This window comes from Macrobrachium rosenbergii, chromosome 9 (genome assembly GCF_040412425.1).
Source record: "Macrobrachium rosenbergii isolate ZJJX-2024 chromosome 9, ASM4041242v1, whole genome shotgun sequence".
Lineage (NCBI taxonomy): Eukaryota > Metazoa > Arthropoda > Malacostraca > Decapoda > Palaemonidae > Macrobrachium > Macrobrachium rosenbergii.
The window spans coordinates 62,092,076-62,100,577 of NC_089749.1; positions in this window are offsets into that span (position 1 = coordinate 62,092,076).

Below are 8,502 nucleotides of genomic sequence, written 5' to 3' on the forward strand. Positions count from 1 at the left end.
TTTATTCGACAAAGGAAATTTTGGTATTTCAGTTCCCTGGTCCAAAGTTTACTGGGCAAAGGAATAAGAAACTTTGCGCAGGTATTGCAAAAAGATTAACTAAATCAACTATTTATTCACCAAATGGAATATTGGTATTTTAATTCTCCGACCCAAAGTTCTAGTCTAGAAATGGTCTTTTAAGCTTGAAAACAGAAAAATTTCGTAAACCACGTTGATGATGATTGTTAGCTTTATAGGAAATCAGCTGGAATGTTCAGACGTTTAATTGTACAGAAAATAGATATAAAAAATTATTTACATGACATTTCTTTCGTTGTACACCACCCAAAATCTAAAGTGAAAATCGTGACATCAAACCATTTGCAATATTTGATTATCAATGGTAATAGTAAATATTAAGTGACAAATATGTCAGACTGTAAATATATTCAACTACATAAAATTATTTACTAGGAAAGTTGACTTTACTGGGATAGAATACCACTACACTTACTCTCTCCTTGCATACCACCGAAATTCCAAACAGGGGAATCGTGGCATCTATTCATTTGTAGTATTCAGTTGTAAATGGTAATAGAAAAGTAGCAAATAATTTTTTTTAGATTGTAATATAACAATATAAACTGATTCATTAAGAACCATCGACTTCACTTCAAAAGAATACCAAATTCTAGACTTGCCCTCTGATGCAGGCAGATGCATTGTTGGTACTACATCATTCTTTAATTGTGCAAGATGTCTTGGTATTGAGATTCCAAGTAATTCATATTAAAGGCCCCTGCATAATCAGTTGATTCAAAATGCAAACTACAAATCCTCGAAGAATCGGCACTAAATTTTTCTTTTCTCTTGCACAGATGAATCCATTTCTTTCGGAGTTCTTCATTTTTTGGAAATTCATGAAAAGTCAGATCAGTATTTCGATCTGCACAAATATTCGGCATAGTTCTACAGTGGCGATGACCAAGATACACGGGAGTACACAATATAAAGTCACGATCGCATTTGCACCGCCTCCTTTCTGCTATACTTCCTTGACCTGGCTTCCCCGTGACGTCATGCGCGAAGTTGATAGAATTTTGGGACAACTGTGAACAGACCTTCCCTTTCTTAGACCATGCCTCAACCCGCCGTCTCTGCTCGAGAAGCGCGAAGTCTAAAGATAAGAATGTCGGCGATTCTTTCTTCCTCTTTCTTCCCAACTGGCTTTGTCCCCCGATTCCTATTCCTCTTCCCAAATTGCTCTCCTCGCCCATCACTCTTCTCGCCTTAGAGACGTCCCGTGGGACCGATCTTGTGAGGAGGCCTCTGATTCCAGAGTCGCTTTAAGAACCTACGGGTCTGTTTCCCCGCGGCTGCATTTTCAAACTCTTTTTCTCTGTCTTTTAGAGTCCTCTGTCGCTGGATATCTTCTCCCTCCACTTTTGCTTTTAATTTGATTCTTCGTTTCTATTCTTCGTTTTGTTAATATCATCATTTCTTACTTTTGAAAGCTGTTTATTATTGCATGCGATTCGATTCCTCAAGCGAACGCGAATACTGGATTTGCAAGGTTGTGAATGCTTTGCACAGATACAAATCTATAATTCACTTCCATACATAAGCATAATCTACTTTACTATGGGTAGATTATTACCATATGTCCATCGTGTTTGAGCTCTGTAAAAATGTACACACACACGGACACGTGCGCACATACGCCCACACGCAAACACGAGCGCGTGCGCACACACATATGCACGTATATATATATATATATATATATATATATATATATATATATATATATATATATATATATATATATATATATATATATATATATATATATATATATGTATATATATATATATATAGATATGAATTTTGTCAAATACACCGTGGAACTTTTATATTCACAAAAATTATGCTAGATGTGTCGTTTAATATCAAATTCACCCAACCTCGGAAAAACCACAGAAAGGTGATTTATAAAAGGTCAGTGTCACTGAGAAGTCGTGGTTCCCCAACCATTCAGTGGTTCTCGTCCGCCTGGTGACTGATCGCTTGTCACTTATACAATTCGGTGATTATTCCAAGGTAGAGTGAATTCGATATTAAACGATATTCATGGTTGAATGTTCATATATATATATATATATATATATATATATATATATATATATATATATATATATATATATATATATATATATATATATATATATATATATATATATATATATATATATATATATATATATATATATATATATATATATATGAAATTTTTATCACACCGTGATTTATATACAATCATGAATACAAATGTCGTTTAATATCAAATTCACGCTACCTCGTATCTCCGATGGAGAATTATCACCGAAGGGGATTTATATAAGTGATAAATGAATAAGTACCACGGGGACGCGAACCCTGACATGGACCCATTCAACGACTCAGTGGACGTTACCACCGCGCCATCTTGCGTCCCCGTGGTACTTATTCAATTATCACTTATATAAATTCCCCTTCGGTGATAATTCTCCATCGGATATACTGAGGTAGCGTGAATTTGATATTAAACGACATTTGTAACTTCATGATATATATATATATATATATATATATATATATATATATATATATATATATATATATATATATATATATATATATATATATATATATATATATATAATATAATGTGTGCGTATAACCTAAGAACTGAAATGGTTCTTGTAATCCGTCCTTTCGAAAAAACGACTCAATAAAAAGTGACAGGCTCTCGGCATCCTCGAGTTTTTGTTGTTTTAAGTAAACTTTGACCTATTTGACGTGAATAATGATCCTCGCCTAATTCATATTGATAAGTGAAACTCGTTCTGCCAGCCATTTTAAATAATAACTGATTTTATTAGTCGTTTTAAATGAAACCTGACCGATTTTTCGTATAAATGGTGCTTGACCTATTTAATGTTTTAAGTGAAACTTAACCTACAGCATACGCTGCTGTAACTAATCTTCGATTATTTGTCCTTTAAAAGTTTCTTATCATCATCCTCCTGGACGCCATGCAACGCAAAGGCACTCGAAAAATCAACTAGTTATCTGTTGTTGTAAGTATATAGATTCTGCGTCTACAGTATGCATAGTGGAAACCTTTCAAAACCAGAATTCTCGATCAGTGAGCAGATGCCTCATTTGAAAGCCTCAAGGAAGGAGTACTAACTTTTTCTACTTAATTGAAAAAAGAAATCAGAAGTTCGAAATAAAAAGCTATTGAAAGTGGAACAATCAAGAAACTTTTGTGTATGGTTTACATACAAGAAGAAAGTGAATAAATACTTGTTTAAGGTTTTCGTTAAGGTTTTCATTAAGGTTTTAGTTTTTTTTCTTCTAATTTCTTAAAGCATACACTACATAGGAAATAATAAAAATGAAGGAATATTGTTTGTTTTTTTACAATTAAAGTAAAAATTAATTTTTTTAAATCTGCTTCGGAGCCCAACAGAAAAGATGCCAAAGGGCAACAAAAATCACATGGCTGCCTACCTAAACTTTAGCAGGAAAATTATATTAAAGAAGCTTATAAAAAAATAAACCTTTCATTTTTTTCGCTCTTAGCCACTTTCTTGTTGTCATTTAAAAGTATACCAAAGTGTTGGCAAAGAAATGAAAACTCCTGTTTCATACAAAAGTAATACTCTACAGTTTTTTTGTGAATCTGTCGTTTTTCCGTTTATTCAAATGTATGATTGTTTCATCTTCAGCGTAATTGACAGGTTTCCAACCATATATTCGTGGTAGATTTACACCTGTCAGGTGAATGACTCACCGTTCACTATCCTCTCTCACTCTGACAAAATAACTGTCACCTCCCGATGACCGATTGTAGCTTTATACGATCAGACACGTAGTGCATAAGATTGCACACACGAACACACACACACACGATAATTACAATAGAAGAGTTAAAGAGCCATTTAACATTACTGTAAACCTGATAAAAATAATTGCCTTTGACCTCTTTATTCTTAATGTCTATGTAAAGACAACAAAGCTCACAATAAATTTTCCCCCATGCCAATTGTTACCTACAACCCACTGGATATACCATTTTCCAGGAACATCGTAGTAGAACTGATTAGAATATGTGTAAAAGAACGTACATGGGAATACAATGAGAATTTTACTCGCATTGTTTTAGTTAAGTAATTTATATAATGAATTTTTGACAACAGTATGTTAAACAAAATCATTCCACGCAATGTAATATGGTCCACTTATGTTGACGTCATAATATGTATTTAATCAGGGAACGAAAATATAAATACTTTCTTTGGTAAATTCGTGAACTGGTCGCATCAACACAATTCATTAAGGAAATGGAAAATGGCAGTAGCCTTTTTGGATAGCCCGGTGCACAGAAGCAGTAATGAGATTAAATATAGTATGTATAGAAAAATACCTCTGCCTATGTACATTTTTATTCCGGTCCAATTAATATACATAACAAATCAGTTTTCACATACATGTATTTTTGGACATTACAAATATGTAACCGTGAGTATATTGATGATGAAGTTGCTATAATTAGGATCAAAGGCAAGAAATTAAAATATCCTGATTCTGTAGAAGATAGAGCATTAAGAGGGGCAAGTAAGACTTGTGTGATCACAACAGAGAAACTTTCAATAAAGAAAAGCTACTTATGCTACCATATATTAATAATTGCAAAGATATTCCCCATCTACTAAAGAACTTTGGAGTTATATCACTTAAAAAGATAATACAGTGAAGGAAGCACTTATAAAGAGCTCTCCCTACATACTGAAGGATGTGTATGTATATCAAATTCCTGGTAAGTCCCGTGACAGCGTTCATATTGGTCAAACTGGAAAAACATCAGAAAGGAAAATGGAGCTGCTTGAAAAATGTTTGAGATATGCGCAGTGGACCTTGAGTTTACTTAATCAACTAGGCAAGTGCAAAAACGATAGTTTTTTTTTTTTCTAATAATACACTGAAAAAAACTGTTTTCAAATTAGCTTGATAAAAGAAAGCTTTTGCAAGAATATCAGTCAAGGCATTTATAACTCGATCCATTAATTTCGGAAGAACTATGTAAAATGCATAGTTTTCACGGGAGGTAGTTGATATGCGACAAGAGCAAAAGGCGTGCGCCTGTCAGCAGAAATAGCAATTTCTAAACAGAGTACTGATCTCAGACACTAAAGGGCTTCCTGCTCCTCCCACGTTTTTCACACCTGTCAGGTGTGAATATTTTGTTTTACAGCCATCTATCTGTATGTTTGTTTGTACTGTCACTCTAGCATGCATATTGAAAATTTCTGCCTTTCACACATCAGTTCTCTAGAAGATATCTTAAATATAAAGACAAAACAGGTCAGGATTGCCAACTAATGTTTCATTTTCCTTGTGGCAAAATTGGAATATAAAATATAGCATCAATTTCCTCAATGTTTCAGACAAATGGCATATGGCAGTATTCAGCAAGCAGTATCTGGCAGCTATTGATCAGGGGCATAATGTGCCATGTTGACGATAGTGTCTCAATCACTCGGTTGCAGGTTGCCATAGAGCAATAATCCGCACTCGCACAAGGCTGGCTTAGTCTAAAATGAACGTCCGAGTCACTGGCTAATGTCTGTAATACGGGCAATCAGTATCCTGGCAGCCAAGCTAAACAACATTCCATTTAAAGGAAACTGAAATTATTATGTTCTTTCGTATGTTTTTTTCTGTAAAAATTGTGGTGTTCATTTTTGTGTGACTCGCCCTACACCATTTATTTTTGGTCAGAAGATGGTTTTATTTTATCACTCAAAATTTGTAGCCTTATATGTCTTGTTTATAAAGCGTTATAAACAAAACTATTTATTATATTTTGTTTATTTGTCATAATCAAATGTTTGGCTAGGCCTAATGATCCGTGCCTGATCTGTGAACGGCGCAGTATCCTATAATATGCAGTATGATTTCGTTAATAAGTATTTGTGTGGTATGAGATTTTCATAACCAATAACATATTCTTTTACAGCTGTTATGTAAATATATAACTGATCATTTCAGTGTTGAATGGCCTCTTCGAATTGTCTATTGGACCTCATTCTGAACCAGTATGGTTGAGGACTGAATTATTCACTACTTGAGAGAAAAATGTTTACACACTTCATAGTGAGGTAAAACAGTAAAGCAAAAATAATGTTTCCATATATAATCAACATCAGTAATGGTTAGTAGATAATGTTGCTAGTGAGCAAGGATTCGAATTGAAACAACATTAAAAAATGTCATATAGTAGAAAAATATCAACTAATAAAACTTCAATCAGTGCTTTCAAATATAATTAGAGAACAACATCTAGAGATAAGTCAATTTATTCTTCCGAACACGATTAAAGAAAAACAATAGTAAATTACGTTTACCCCATATATTCAATGAAAGTGGTTTTTCTAGCCAGTTTCAGTTCAGTCCACATCCTGATATTTCGCAAAAACAGTTCCGAATCCCTTATCTGGTGTATATGAATTCTCCATATTTGTAAGAATATTCTATTTCAAACTGTCGTTTTTTGTATTACATTAAAAAGAAAATTGCCATATGTAAGATTTAGAAGTTATCATGCATCCAAGCTTATCTACTCAACATTCGGTCGGCGCTGCAGGCGTGCCAACTGAACCTCATACAGCAATGCATGTCACCACCTTGCAGGAGAGCAAACAGTATTTAGTTTAAGAAGGGAAATTATAAATTATCTAGTATTTTTTATAATTATGTCTTTTTTTCTTATTCTCTAACTCAAAATTACATTCTTTCTTTTAACAGAGAGAAAGTTGATAATATTATATATGCCAAACTCTACCCACTTACTTTTTATTTGCGCAAAATAAGTCATTTAACAGAAAGCTCTAAATAAAAATAGATGATACTCTGTCAACACGGTAGGTAGGACTGTTCATATCTAAATATAATGAAATATTTCATAATGACTCGGACAAAATACTTAAAAACCTGGACAAAACAAGGAATGATCTTGCAGTTTTATTTTCTACTCGTTCCCTTAATGGACGGAATCTTCACATGAGTATCTATAACAGGTTTTGGGTGATGGACGGGAATCCTCATATGAGTAGTCGTATTTTGTGCCATACTGTTTGATGTCTTTTTATTGCTGTTGGTTTTGGTTCTTATCTTCTATGGTAGTATGTCAGCTGTAATTGTAATTTTGCAAGGAAATATTAGAAAAACCATGTATATTTCACAAAAAAACACTACTGCATCTCCCCATCTCAGTAAATCTCTAAATATTTGGCAAAAAATATACTCAGAATTTGTTACTGATCTTAGTTCTTGTTCTTATCTGTTATGATACTGTGTGAGCTGTAATTATAACTTTACAAAATAAAATAAATCATTAGAAAAAACATGCATAACATGGTAAAATTAACATTTTTATGAGTGTCTTGTAAATGAGGTTCCACGCAGGGTTGTGAATAGTCACTTTCAACTTTCCAAGGAAGATAGGAAAAAATTTTTAGAATTTTACTTCTTACACCATTTGCATTTGCACATCCTCCTCTTTCCATTGATGTTTTTTTTTAAATTGGCCAACCTTAAAGTCTGCCTGGTCTGGGGTGTTCGTGATATATATTTAGCCCATCCCTTAAGGGTTTAGATGAATCTTCTTTTCATATTATAAGGAAAATGTCTCAAACTAATTAATTTGCAAACTATAAAAAAATAGGATTCAAACGATATATTTCGTAAAGTGATGACGTTTTTTCAATATCATAATTGTACATCTGTATACTTACGTAAGTGTCAATATGATGTTGAGTATATGTGTATATATATATATATATATATATATATATATATATATATATATATATATATATATATATATATATATATATATATATATATGTGTGTGTGTGTGTGTGTGTGTGTGTGTGTGTGTGTGTGTACTCTTGAATGTCTCAATACTTTACCCTGAATTCTTCACTTAGAAACGTCTAGTTTTTCCACAATCATCTTCATGCAATGAGCAATCATTCAGTCAACTTAATATAATTATTTAATTAATCATTTACTCCTGCAGACTGACCCCTTAAGACGTAGCCTGCATTTAGCAAGAGATCCATATAAATGTCATTGTCATCACATTGATCATAAAATTAGAATTTCACAAAAGTCTCTGTTAACAGCTTTTTATACAATTAACTTGCTCAGAGCTGAATAGACAGGTAGATATATTAAATATGCATTACACTCCTATTGCGTCTTTGTGCAAACAAAACCGGATTCATTTCTGATAACATTTTCATCAATATCTACAAAATACTGAAAACTGGACCCTTTTTTCCTCGTACGCAAAAATTTATTAATTGGATTACTTTGTAATAACAGCGTTTCATCCTCTGTCAGGGTAATTGCAGGTGATAAATATTTTGGGGACAGAAATTTTATTACCCGTATAATTGAGTTTTACAG